A 14867-nucleotide genomic window follows, 5' to 3' on the forward strand; every position below is an offset into this window, starting at 1 on the left:
GAATGATGCAGCATGTCTTAAACTTCCCTCGTTGACGTATTGGTAGCCAGTGAAGTTTATGAAGTAACGGTTTAGAGGAGGATCTGGGGGGTGCGTTAAGCACCAGCCTAGCTGCACATGAATCTTATTCAACAGAAAGCCTACCCAATTTGAGCTCTTCCATTCACTTCTCACACCCTTTAAGTTGTGGACCCTCGGTCGCCTCAAAAACCTACAGACAGCTCAAATAGTCATTTAGGAAAGTATGAGTTGTATTTATTTACAAAGGGCATTTGGGTAAGCTTGGCATCCACATTTTGCCAGCTACCTTCTGACAAGATAATCTAAGCTTGACATGAAACTTAGAAATTGACAACATCAGCACACAATATCTTCTTCAGAAATGTGTACAAGCAAAAAGCTCGAGCTCAGTATTGCCCCAGCTCAGAACCCATTTAGCCAGAGGTATAAATGCATGACAGGACTTGCTCACTGGCAACACCTGAAAGTGCTAGACTAAGGGGGCACCCTTGCCATCGCGCTCCAGTGGCCATGCCGCCCTCAAACACCAACATTTTAGGATTGCTCCTGAGCAACCGTCAGTAGATTCCTGACCCATTTCTCTATTTGCCACCTGGGGTGTCCCGGTTGGAGAGACCAAGATTATAAGCATCCCCGTCAAGTCATGTGCCCCCCAAAATTGCCAAATCCCTCAGTGGCCAATGCTAAGGGCAACATTGTCATGCAAGGCATTCACGCGTCAAACTGTGAGATGTAAAGTTCTCCAGAAATCTTAGAAATAAACTAGAGCAATACTAAATCGACCTCCTACTTCCAAAAACCAAATTAAAAAAAATGGAACAATAACTTTTAAGCACAGAGTTAACAAACACCTTAATATCATCTCAAAGGCGGTATTTAAAACGATAGGATTGGGGCGGGGGGGGGGGAGTTATGGCAGCCTTCAGGTCCTGAGGGCGTCCGAGGGGCAGGAAAGGGGGTGTTTTGGATACCGTGACTTGAGCCTCATTAATCCATATTCACTTAGAATTTTTTAAGTCGCAATTTTGTTTTCTTTTTCGATTTATAGCACTTGAAATGAGCACTTAGCGAAGGGCCCTCTCTGTGCCTTCCTCTCCCCCTGTTGCCGTCTCGGAGCCTTCCTCTCCCCCTGTTGCTCAGGAGCATTCTGATTCCGTTCCTGGGCTGAAGCTCCATTCAGTGACGCCACAAGAGAGTGCCCCTTGTGTGCGGCAGGGTTCAGGCCATCTCAGTGGCTCCCATGTGGAAAGGTCTTCTCGTAACTCTGCTACCGTCCTGCTGGAGGTGCGGTAAGTCAGGTGGTGCAACTGCAGAGAAGACAGGATAGTGTCCACTTCTGCTCTGCCACTGCCAGCTGCTCACCCCTCTCTCTTTCTCTTCCGCCCTCTCTTTCTCTGTCTTGCTCCCCCTGACTTGCTGTAAATAGGTCTTGCATTTTTAAAAGTTTGAACTAATGGCGTTGTGAATGATAATGCAACGCAAATAGCTCAAACTTTCTGTAATGCGAGACCTATTGCATTGTAAATGCTTGTTTCTTTAATCTTTCTAGAATAACACTTCTCCAATATCCGGGCTCACCATTTATTTATCTGCAAAGGCTCTCTCTGGAGAGACTGAATCTCTTGAGGAATTAAATGGATAGTCAGTAACAAAGGGAGGGGCTAAAGGGGAGCCAAGGCACCCAGTGCGGCAGTAGAATAAGGGTGGCATGGCACACAGGGGTTTGAGGGGCAGGTGCATTCAGAGGCAGCGGGTGATGGGGCTTGCAGATGGGCAGGACAGGATGGTACACGGGCTGAAAACAAGAGCTTCAGGGGTCTCGGGACACATAGAGGAGAGGGAGAGGACACCCAAAAGGGCTGCATATAGAGGCTACATGTGGCTGGAGGCAAGCCTGATGTACTCTACAGGTCTGGAAGGAGCATGGACTTACTGAGGGACTTCAGAGAGGCAGAGGGAACACACCGGACAAGAGGTCTCTCAGGATTCCACACTGGGCTGCCAGGTTAGCAAAGGCCATGCAAGGTCCAGAGACACAAAAAGCCTATGAGAGCAAATTAGAGATCCTCGGGTGCTAGAGGGAATGCAGGGGCAGGTCAGTACATAATGGCAATAGGTCAGGTGATGGTGGTGGAGTGACAGGAGGACAGAGGCACTTAAAGGAGAGGCAGAGGCACAGAGAGAGACCTGCAGGAGGGGAGAGGTGCACACACAGACCCAGCATGAAAAAGGCAGGGTGGCACATTTGGCCTTCAGGGGTAACTGGGGCAGATACAGTAACTGTGTAGTTGGTGGGTGGCACACAGAAAATCAAGAGGGGCAGGACAGGCACCAAGTGGCTGCTAGGGTGACTGGTCACATGTAGTGGCTGCTGGCAGTGGTGTGTCAAAGGGGAGGTTGGGGACCAACAGAGGGGCCTGGGAGGATGGGAAGCATACACAGGGACTGTAAGGCAGCAACGTTTGGGGCACTCATAAGGGCTTTAAGGGGCTGAGTGTCTAATACCAATGATGCAGGAAAAGTAGGCACATAGAAAAGCTACAGCAGCAGCAGGAGACTACACAAAGGACCAGCAGAAACTAAGTAGGTCGGCACACAGACTGCATGTGAATGGAGGCTTACATGGGTTGACCAAGGGTTGAGTGGCACTAAAAGGGGTGCAGAGGAGTAATTGGACCCTCATATAGTGCTGGGGCACACTGTGGGCACCAGGAACTTGACAGAGTAGCACATAGGGGTTTCATTTGTGCAGTGTCACACAGAGGGCCTGAAGGGGTACAGGTGCTAAGTGGTGCAGAAGACGCAAAGGACATTCATTGGGCAAGCTGAAGGGAGGGGCAGAGGGACTACAGAGAGGCTGAGCTATACAGAGGTACTGCAGATGGCGTGTGGGCCACATACGGGGTGACCATGGCAGCACACAGACTGCAGGAAGGCTGGGATAGCCCTGTCACACATCCGCCCAACCATTATCATATTCCAACTGTCTCACCATCATACATTACACACGCTCTAATTCACTATGCGATTGTTTTCTTATAGTTGTACCAAATATTATACTTGTTTAGTGCCCAGACAGACCCTTGCTAAGCATTGAGTTCCCTCATAGCCCATATGTTTGATTCAGCCCGATATTCGACTTCTCGGTGTTATTATATCCCAAACCGGAAGGATCGGCAACCCGGGGACCGGGAACTAAAAGGTGACGGCAGAACGTCCGCAATTGTAGTTTCATCTAAAGAAAATGCTTGCTCACCCAAATTATACATTATCTGGTAAGACACAAGGGATTTGGTCCGGGAAGAGCTTTAAAAAACTTCCTGTAATCCAGAGTGTCAAATCTATTAGTATTAACATATGTCAGACCTCGAATAATGTTAAGACAGCCAAATGACCTTAATGTGTCCTCGTTTGTAATTTCATATCATAAGCGCTGCATTGAAACGCCGGAGGTGGCATAGTTGGCAATTCCATAAACCATCAGTGATTGGACAACTCGATGAAACTCAAATAAAACCTTGTTACTAATCATTGGAGGATATTGACGTTTACCCTCAGTGAGTTGTCAGAACTGCCTGATTATGTCATGCAATTAATTGTTAACAATCTTAAAGATCCTGATGTGTTACTACTACGCAGTGACGTGATAACGTCCAATTTAGTAGTTCTTGTGTGGGCAAGTCACTATAGCACAAATGAATCCATCATTAATCAACCATACAGTAAAACACCAGCTATCAGACAACCCTCACTCAAAATTCAGAAATGAATAAATTGTGATGGGCGCTACACAATAGACCCCTATTAGTTGGAAAATGCTAGAGACCAAAATAGACCGCCTAGTAACTGCCATCATCCAGGTGACTACTTTGATTCTTAAAACCTCAACTGAGGATGAACTGCCAGTATGTGTAGTGTGACTGCCACCTATCCAAATTACCCTGAATATATAGATGTCATCGCCTATAGTACAATGTGCTTATCTATCCTATTGGACACTACTTGACAATGCCTGTGTTGCACATGAGCCTCAAAGTATGTTCGTTTCCATTAATATATGATCTCATAGTCAACTAGCCAAAGGGGCTGCATCGTCCCAAGTAGATCTCGATGGTTAGTGTGGACTACAAACAGATCCAAGAGACAAACTATATGCCTTACAAGGGTGTCCACGGTATGTCATCATTAAGCCCAGATATGTTCGTACGAAGCTTATAGATCCATTTCTGTTCTGTTCTGTTCAGTAGGTCCCGCTACTGTCCGGTTCCGCCGTCGATCACCCTCTGGGGCCAGGGGCTGTCGTTCGCAATTTGTAGGTAAGTCGTGGTGCAGTCACCAAGGTCTTCGCCCTCACTTTCTTCTGTTGTCGGGGGCATTGGTTCCCGAACATTCCAGAAGTGAGCACCCAGCGGTTGCCCCCCCTCTATCCTCCCTATCCGGGTGGGGACTCGGGCCCAAATGGAGGCCTATGCCGCGGCTTTGCAGGCCTCCCTTGGGTCCTCTCGCGTTCCTGGGGCGTACTCAGTGCCTCAGCTTCTTGTGGGATCCCCAACGGACTCGAATGTGGGTTCGTCCCCGGCGCCGATTGAGCCATTGCCCCCCAGGGACGTCGGAGATGTGGTGTCATCAGGGCCCGACCCGGCTGCGTCCCTCACTACGACCCACGGCAGCCCTGCTGCGCTGCATAGTCCAGCGGGGCTCCCTGTGGCGTCGCAGGTGGTTGCCAGTGATCAAAGCCTCACCCCAGCCTTCCGTGGCAGGCAGTCACCTGTCCGGAGCCAGGGTCTGTGCCGTTCCGGCGACGTAGACTCGCCTCCTCGGCTCCACCTTCGCTTCTTTCTCCGGAGTCGGAGCCTGTCGTGGTTGAGGCAGAGTCAACGCCAGTGAGGTGCCGGAGGTTTGCCTCCCCGGCTCCGGCGCCTTCTCCTTCTTCGGAAGGGGAGCTTGTTGTGATTTCAGCACCGGACTGGGCCGACTCGGCGCCGGATGGAGCAGAGTCGCCACCTGACGAGGCACGTTCAGCGCCAGCCAACGTCGTTTTGGCGCAGCGTTGACACTAGGTTGTTCAATCTTCTCCGAAAGTCTCTGAAGAGAGTTAGGCATCGCCCTCACACCCAGCGACGCCGGAAGTATTCTTGCCTGTCCCACCCCTTCGAATTTGTGGACCCGGCAGGATCCCTGCCTCCACAGGAACCCCAGGACCCGACAGGCTCTTCTCCTCCACAAGAGCCCCATCAAGATTCCCATTCTTCAATGGGGCTCCCTTCAGTTGGGCATTGGTCGCACCATCAGTGTCTTGGGAGGGTTAGCTTGCAGCCCTCCCCTGCAGATGAGCTGCTGTCCCTTCCACGGAGGGCTACAGAGGCTAGTGCGGCTTTCTGAGAGTGTTCTTCTTGGCCACTGGCATTTTGAACATGCAACCCCCTTCTGCCCCCTTGTCTGTGGGCCCTCTTCTTGAGGTCCTTCATCGTGGGTCCGGCAGTGTGGAGCCACTTCTGCCTTTTGAAGCTTCACTTTATGATACCCTTTTGGGTACCTGGGTTCGGCCAGCTTCGGGTAATCCTTTGTAGCTCGTTCAGTTTTGCACCGCCACAGTCCTGCTACACATGATCCGGTTTGCCTTTTTGTGCACCCTGATGTGCAGGGGTTTGTTTTGCAAACTGCCTTCCCTTCCCTGCCCCGACTAATGCTTCCTCCCGGGAGTCCAGATGGCTTGAGTCATGGGGTCGGAACATCTTTGCATCCACTTGTGCTGCCCTTCGGTCATTAAATACAGTGTGTGTTTTGGCCTGGGCTGCCTCTGCCATGTGGGACTCTGCAGAGTCTTTGCCGTAAGCAAAAAAGGAAAGGGCGCAACAGAAAGGTCACAGAAGACTGTCACGGAGAAAACTGGAATTCCATAGCATCGGAAGGCAAGGGGCAATCAGTAACGATCGATCATATCAACCTTCAAAGGAATGATAACCCCCCTCCACAGAAACCAGAAACCCTATTGCCCCTAACCGGCATGTCAACAGATGGATTAGAATCCCCTATCATCTGCACGAGCCCAACAAATCAATCAAAGAGAAAACTGGTAGAAAGCAGAACCGAGATAGCAGTCAAAAATCAAACTGAGTCGGCTCTAGGGCAATCGGATGGCCACTCAAGGGAAAAGAATATAAATCCGGAGGAAGAAACAGAAGACCAGGAATGTCTAAACTCCACCAAAGACGACATGACCCTGAATAATTCTATACCACGGTGTACCTGCAAGAAGACGAAGATAACACCGACTAAACCAAACTTCCAGATCTCATGTAACGTAAATATCGGTGACAAGCATCCCAGTGATCGATCTCATCAGGACATCTCAAAGCCCAAACTAACCGAACAGAACAATAAACACTCAGAGCGGAAAAACGCAATTCAGGAACAGCCTCTTGAGCAAACGCTGCCCACAAGGGAAATAGACCCAGAAACAATCTTCTTCATCCCGAATACAAATCTAAGGGGAGAGTTGATATCCTAAATAGGGGCAACATACTAAAATTAATCAACTCAATAGAAGAACTAAAGGCTATAAACACCTCTGACTTGTTATCAATTGAATTCCATCCAGCAACAAATTCACAAGGGAACGAGAAAACAAGGGCAACGTGGAAAACCAGGGAGTTAGCAAAATCGATCATGAATCACGCACCTAGTTTTTCCCAGTGGGGAATCCAGCTTGAACCAGAAATAAAACCAGCCTACCCCACCCCACTACTGGAAGACTGGAAGGAAAAACGACCTCTACCAGCTACATCAGTACTCAAAGGAGCACGAAGCTACTCCCCAGAACGGGAAAAACGTCTGAGGAAACCGCAAAGTCCAACGTTCCAACAAACAGCGCCCTTTAAAGAAACAATAACTCGGACAATAACCGGAAGGGACACAAACTGACAAACAGAGTCAGGTTCAGTTACCAAATCCGCAGGCCCCTATAAAAATAAAGACAAACTCAAAATTTGTATTTGGAACATAAACGGCATAGCCGACAAATTGGAGGATCCCTCAACATTGAACTACCTGCAAACGTTTGATCTGATTCTCCTCCAGGAAACATGGGAGCCCAGCGAAATAACTCTGCAAGGATATACAGCTTGGACACACCCGGCCCGCAAAGAATCACATTATGGCCGTTGCTTCGGCGGTCTGGTAATCTTCACATCAATACCAGTTATAGGAGAAATTAAACTATCAACCATAAATATCACTCCGCCGAACGCAATCCAGGCTATATCAATCACAATTGGAAAAAATCAAGAAAGTCACCAGCTACTCGTAGTCAATACATACATTCACCCTAAGAACAAGCAGTCTGGGTCAAACGAATTCGGATCACGATGTTTGATACATGAATTTAATGTACACGCACTGAATTTTGATGAACCAGTAAACCATATGGATTGAACTTTTGTGAATGTTGCTTCAAATCATTAGACCTGTGTGTCTCTTCTATGCTGTGCACTAGGGGGTCTACCTCTCCACAGGGGTAGCTTTGTATTAGTTCTCAAACGAATTAGTCCAAGAACTAACAAGACTCATAGAGGATGAAGAAACGGATAACATACTAGTGGGAGGCGATTTCAACCTCCAGTTATTCGGCGAACTGACAACCGACGAGATGACGCAGGAAATGGACACAGTATGGAAAATTCCACCTCAAAAAATCCCTCACAGATACAAACACAGCAACACTGCCTCCAAACTACTTAAAGCTCTAGAGAAACTGAACCTGCGCGTTCTCAACGGACGATTTAAAGAGGATATTCCCCCAGTACCAACTTTTTACTCGTCAACTGCCTCATCCTATTTAGACTTTATTCTAGTTACACTCCCGTTGTATGACAAAGTACAAGAATTTAAGATAGGAGACAGAGTCCAGAGCGACCACCTGCCGCTAGAAGCCCACTTAGCACTAACCTGTAAGAACGAGGCAACCGAAATCAGAAGCATGTGCACAGAACATACTACTAACTACAAGCGATTACGATGCAAGATCTCGGATATAGAAACTCTTACAACCAGTGCAAAAACAATAATACAGGAAATATCTAATACAACCGACAACCCCATCATTTTATGGGAAAAGTTTACAACGGCACTAGGAGAAAAGCATGCCACAAGGAAGAAAGATCAAAAAGGGAATACGACTAGGCATATGCTTGGCAAAGTAACAACAGTAGAAACAAAAAATATCAAGCTCGAAATAAAAAAGACCTTCAAACAGCTCCGGCAAGATTCAAACAATCCGGAAATTCAACTGCAGTTACGCAGGTTAAAGGCATTGCTACAAAAGAAAACTTGGCAAAGGAAACGGGAACTGAACGAAGAACTATGGGCAAAAATTCTACATAACTCAAAACAGAAGAATAGCTCTAGCTTTTGGAAGATGATCCACAGGCTCCAACAGCCAGACCACAGAGGTATTACTTCTGAAATACCGGAATTAGACTGGGCCAACTATTTAACAACTCATTTTAATACAATTCACCTCGCAACAAAGAAAGCCGGGGGGGACAAACTTGGAAGAGGGAGCTTTCCACCAACTGGGAAAAAATGACACACCCGCCAAAAAAGCAAACCATGCGCTAAACAAGAAAATAACTGGGCCCCACATCCTAGCAGAGAACGAAGCCAGCCCCAAGATAGTCATCCCTAGAAAAATAGAACCCGGACTATCGGTTCAGGAAACAACAGACACGATCCTCAAACAAATCTCAAAGGGAAAACTAGAGGGGGCGCCAGGACCAAACGGGATCCCTCCGATATTATACAAACAGGATCCAGCCTTCTGGTGCACCATATTGATCCCAATATTCTACCAAGCAAGGGAAACAGGAAAAATACCAGCATCTTGGAGCGGTTCGATAATAAGCCCAATCTACAAAAAAGGCGCAAGGAACGACCCAAGCAGCTACCGGCTGATCGCCCTGATAGACGTAGAGGCGAAGTACTATGCAAGCCTCATTTTGAAGGATCTAATAACATGGGCAACAAAAAGGAACATCATCCCAGCCACTCAGCCGGGCTTTCGGACGGGCCAGGGAACCCTAACCAACATCATGGCACTAACTTTACTGTCCGACGCAGCAAAAACGGTGAAAAGCTCCCTGTTCGTGTGTTTCATCGATTACAGCGCCGCATTCGACCATGTAGACCAACACAAACTATGGCAGAAGCTGAGCTCATGGGGAATCCCCGGCCCCCTACTACAGCAGCTGGAAATGTTGCATTCCGATACATAGGTCCAAATAAAACTGGGATCTGGCACACATCTATCGAGGAAAATAAAGACCAGTAAAGGCCTAAAACAGGGCTGCGTCTTAGCGCCAACACTGTTCAACCTCTTCCTCGCGGATCTTCCCGAAGAGTTAGAAACAGTAACATCACACGCACCTCGGTTAGGAAACATCACGCTCTCAAATCTGCTTTACGCAGACGATCTGGTCCTCATCAGCCGGTCTCCTATTGGCCTCCAAAACCTTCTAGACAAAACTAATACATTTTCCAAAGCAAATTCCTTAACAATCAACCTGGACAAAACCAAAGTCATGCCAATGAACTACAACAAGAAACAGAAGCCCGCATGGTACCTGGATAAACAAAGACTAGAACTGGTATCCTCATATAAGTATCTAGGAGTCATAATAGAGGGCAACGGCTCCTTCAAGCAACAACAAGAGGCCATCCGCAGGAAGGGCATGACCTTTCAACTATCAATAAGGCCCCTGTAGAAAGTCCTCCCCGACAGGACATTAGCACCACTTCTACAGGTAATAAAAGCTCGCCTACTGCCAATGCTCTCCTACGGCAGTGAATCAATGCGGGGCAATGATGCAAGCACTCTGGACAATACTATCAGTCGTGCATACAGGGCAATCTTCCATCTCCCTAAAAATTCTTCGCCCGCTCAAATTCGTCTCGAATTCGGACTATTGAAACAATCTGTGGAGAGGAAAGGTCAATACATAAAAAGCTGGCGCAAAATCAAAGACTCGGTGCAAGGATCGTTAAACGCCAACTTATGTACTGAGCTTCACGCCAAAGAAATCTCACCAGCAAGGGCCTACCTAACAAACTCATTGGGGAGCCTAGGTCTAAATAAGCTCTGGGATACAAGAACGGATTCTGGGACCTTTAAGAAAGCAGTGACAAAGGTCATTAAACTGGTCTCCTCACTCGAGGACAGAGCCACCCTGACCAGGAGAGCGCACGGATGCGTAGTGCTCGATGGGTATGGAGCCATAAAGCCACAAGAATATCTATCATGGGGCCTCACACAAAAAACAAAAAACATGTTCCTAAACTTGCGCTTAGGCAACATACCCATAGCACGTCACCTGGAACCTTGGAAAAGGCCTGATCCGTCAAACGCATGTCGCCTTTGTCAATCTGTGAAGGAGGATCTTATACATATTATTTGCATCTGTAAAGCTTTTGTGGATGTAAGGCGGTCCATGCTCCGGCCCCTATGGAACCAGAAGGGTGTAAGATTATGCAGGCAAGCAGTGATGCTTTGCTTTAACCCCAATGAGAATCAGTTGAACTGTAGAACAGTTAAATACTTTGAAATAGTGGCCAAAAAAAGTAAATGAAACAACACAAGGACGCGAAAAACCAACCGCACCAGGAGAATAGTAGCCTTCCTAAACGGCCCTTACAAAAACTTTTAAGACTGCTGAGCGAAAATTAATCGCATCAGGGGATCAGAGATCCCTGCAACAGCCTTATAACTACAAGAAACACAAGTAAGAATAGCAGTGATCAATAGGAAGTCCTACTAATTGATTATAGACTCCCTGAGACTTTACTAATGTGCAATATCTTATTGTTTAGAAAAGTTTTATATAGTCAAACGACTTTTTATCATTGTGCAATATTGTGAGTTTTTATTAACTGTGCAATAAACAAATTCAAATGTGGGACTCTGCAGAGTCTTTGCTTTCTGCCACCTCTGAAGGCGCTCGTGTTGACCTCCTTCATCTCCTACAGGATGGCTGTGACCTTTCTGAATTCAAGATCCCCTCGTCCTTGGATACTGTGGATTCTTTAGGCCGGGCTATGGCTGGTTATGTTACCCTGCGGCGCCATGCTTGGTTGTGAGGTAACGTCTTCCCGGAGAATATCCAGGAGCAACTGGTTGATTTACCCTTTGATGGGTTTTGGTTGTTTGATGCTCACGCCGAATCAGCTGTTCATCGCCTTCTTGCGGACTTTCGCCCTCCCACTTATGCCTGTCTTCCTGAGTCTGTTGTTCTGGGGTAGTACCTTTTCATTTAGCATCCCTTCCATGCGTTATGTGTTTTAGGCTGGCAATAAGCCTTAGGTCTTCTTTTCGTATGTCAGCTGTGATTACCCTTTCATTTTGCATCCTTTAGATGCCTCATCGTTTTTGAGCTGAATGTTGGCCTGCTGCTGCAGTGTTCCACAGATTGCTGTGTCTGGTCCTCTGACTGTGGTTTGCCCTAAGATGTTTTCCCTGCTGTTTGGGGTGTGCATACTCCATGTGGGGTACTTGTATGCTATAGTATAGCTCTGCTTATATCAATTAGGCCTAGAGGTCCCTAGTGCTCTACGCATCACCTGGTGCTGTTATGTTCTGTTGTACGGTACTGAATGTTGTGCCTTGGCGCCATCTTCTGTACGCTATGGGTAGCCTGGCTTTTTCCTCATTCTCCTCCTTGGGAGTGTTTTGTGGTGTTTCTCCCACTACTACTTTAAAGAAATTGCCCTCCTAAACACGAGGCTGTGAGAAAGAACATTTTTTGTTCGAAACGTTGGTGGGTGATGGTGGCTGTGTTAATGGAGTAATAAACGCTTCAAAAATGAAAAGCCTTGTGTTTAGGAGTGCAATTTCTTTAAAGTTTACTGCTGGAAGATTTTCACGGGACTTGGTCTGGTCCCGGGAATTGCACCCGTGTTCTTGAGCGCGCCGGTTACAGACTGTTTGCTAAAGGATATATATATATACATATATATATACATATACATACATATACAAGTTGCCATGGCTATTCCTCTTCCAACGTCGAGGCTGCGAGGTCTGGTCTAATGTCTCCATGTGTTAGGGAGCTTTTCAGTGATGTTTGCGGGGTTGCCAATAAAGTCCCTCTTTGCTTTCCACTTACTGGGATGGTTTCCCAGTTTTACACTGCTCCTTTTCTCAGTGCTCGGACACTGTACGATATCTTTCTTTCTGGATACGGGTTACTTCCCTCCGGTTGGAGGGTTTGGGCTCTAACAACTCAGAGATTCTTCCACCGTTTATATGCCTTGGTGCTCTTGTGCCTGTATTGCCACTTCCTTCGGAAGTGCCTCTTTTCTAGGTATTATCCTATTATTGTATAAGCTGGCCTGCGGGACAGCTCTTCTGATGGCAGTTGTCCTAGGTCTACACCCTGCATATTTGTGTTCATGAGTTGAGCCTCGCTTTAACCTTCGAGCTGCCTGGCCGGGCAGTCTTATACATTTTTTAGCTACGCCATCTTGTGGTGCCTGTGGTCGTTTGCCTGTGCATGTTTCTGTGGTGGCCTGCTTCAGCGGGCTTTACATTGCTGCTGTTCGCCCCTGTTTCTCCCTTTGGGACTGGGTGTGCACTTGGCGTGTTTTCTTACCCGCCTGCTATTCTCAAACCATTGTTCGGTTTCTACCTTTTGCCCCTTGATTCTTTGCTGTGGCTTCTCCAGCCTTCCTTCCGTGGGCTAGCCTGGTAGGCTCTAGTTGCACCTCTTCATGTTCTTCTCATCCTTTGGTCGGTGTCCATATAAAGTACCGTTAAGTGGAGAGTGGTCCTTCTTCCGCTCTCTTTCTTTTGTTCTAGTATATAGCTGGTGCCGTTTCTACCTGTCATTCTTATATGGTATGGTGTAGCGCCATTCTGGCATTTTTGGAATGTCTTGCATCCCGTTATCTTTTGCTCTTCAGAGCTACTTGGGTTGCTGTGTGGCCGTTCCACCACAGCCTCCCCCATTGTCCGTCACTCTGTTGCCGGCTCAAGTGTTTGATGCTGTCTGTTGTTCTGTTGCAGACCCACCTCCCCTTTGGGTTATGGCTGTGGTATCTATTCTGAATGTAGGAATCTGCGGCTAGCTGTCTCTATCAGATACACAAGTTACTTACCTTTGGTAACGATGTATCTGATAGAGACGTTGTCTAGCTGCAGATTCCTTAACGCCCACCCAGCCTCCCCGCTCTGCGAGGACCTTGCCAAGTGATATTCTCCTCTGGCCTATTTCAGTTGCCATTGGTTTTTCTCTCATGGGTGCTCACATTGTTGCACCTCTTTGAGAATTGCCATATACAGCTAACTCCCTCTAAGGGGCGTCTTTCCTTAGATTCACCTTCACCAGGAGACTCATTTTCTTCTCCTGTTGCCTTCCCTTCCTCCCGCCTTCTCTATTGACTCAAAGTTCTGGTCTCCTCTATAGTTGTCTTCTTTGCGGATCTGTGGAACTCTGTTTCACACTTACATTACTGTAGGAGAAGTGCCATTCTTTTCATACCTTCCTGTTGTGAACTGTTGTTCTTCTGTGCTCCGTTCTTGCTGGACGGCACGGTTCTAAATGGTAATTGCAGTCTATTTCTGTCTGTTGAGATATTCTTCCCTTGTTGCACTTGGGGAATGGTCTTTGCTCGCATGCGGGGCTCTTTCTCACAGCTTTTTCACTTATATGTAGGCAGTGTCTAGTTCTGTCTTTTACAATGTTGTCTTGCACCATCCTCCTTCTTTATTGACAGACTTTCATCACTCGCACCCTATTCCCATACTTTCACAGTTTTTGTTGGTGGCTCCGCGTTGTGCCGTGGAAAATTCTCCGAAGAAAACTGACGTCAGCTCGCCAGGAGGAACTTATATGACATCGCTGACGTCACGTTCATGGATGACGTCACGGCGGAGTCATGTGGCGCCGTCCCCGGCGCGCAGAGGTGCTGATGCAAAAAAAAAATCCGGATCCAGTCTGACGCCTGGGGATATTCTAAGTTAAGGAATCTGCGGCTAGATAACGTCTCTACTAGATACATTGTTACCGAAGGTAAATAACTCGTACTTCTTGTATTATGTTTTCACCAGTATCCCATGTGCATTATGACATCACTCTTTTTAAAGGTACCTGGCATTACCCTTGCACTGAATGCTTAAATCCTGGGGTCTCTGGCATTTAATCTGCTATCAATACTGACTTGTAAGAAAGGGGGCTGTTGTATCAAAAGGTGTGGCCCTTTCTGTGTCTTTGGATATATGTGATAGTAAATATTGGCCAAGATTCTTATAAGCCAGCCATTTCACAAATTAGTGAAATAATTAAACACTGCCGAAAGATCAATTATGACTTTGATATTCCCCCTGTCCTTACAGTGCATAAAACAATTAGATCAAACCTAAAAAGAAAAAAAATATTCTAAACCTTGCACCTTTAATCCAACCATACAAAATTGGAGGAAACAAAATAAAGAAGCGACAATATTTTAGTGACATCCCTAAATAACATATCTCAAGCAGAATAATCCTGGACTAGTCTTTCCTGCTGCTACATTGTATAACAAAGTTACATTGTGTTGACCTCTTCAGAAAGAAATACAAATGACTCCTTCTCTCCGTCCTTTTTGTTCTTTGAATGGAACTTTAGTTTGTGGCTGTTTATCAGTGGTTATTTGTTTACATTGACTTTTTAAAAAAAACATATTATATTGCCTTTTATATTCCACAATGCTCATGCAATATCTACAGTTCACTTACATATTCCATATCATTTTCTTCATTTATTTGTTTACATTGATTATAGCTGGTACATTTTCAGTGGAGTTTTATAAGTTAATAT

The 14867-nt window shown here is 46.6% G+C and overlaps 1 protein-coding gene across 1 annotated transcript in view; it reads left to right on the forward strand.

Moving 5' to 3' along the window:
• Nucleotides 1-14867, forward strand: part of ANAPC1 (anaphase promoting complex subunit 1) — a 763513-nt gene that overhangs the window by 556617 nt on the left and 192029 nt on the right. The window lies entirely within an intron of this gene.

The sequence above is a fragment of the Lissotriton vulgaris genome, chromosome 6 (genome assembly GCF_964263255.1).
Source record: "Lissotriton vulgaris chromosome 6, aLisVul1.2, whole genome shotgun sequence".
Taxonomy (NCBI): domain Eukaryota; kingdom Metazoa; phylum Chordata; class Amphibia; order Caudata; family Salamandridae; genus Lissotriton; species Lissotriton vulgaris.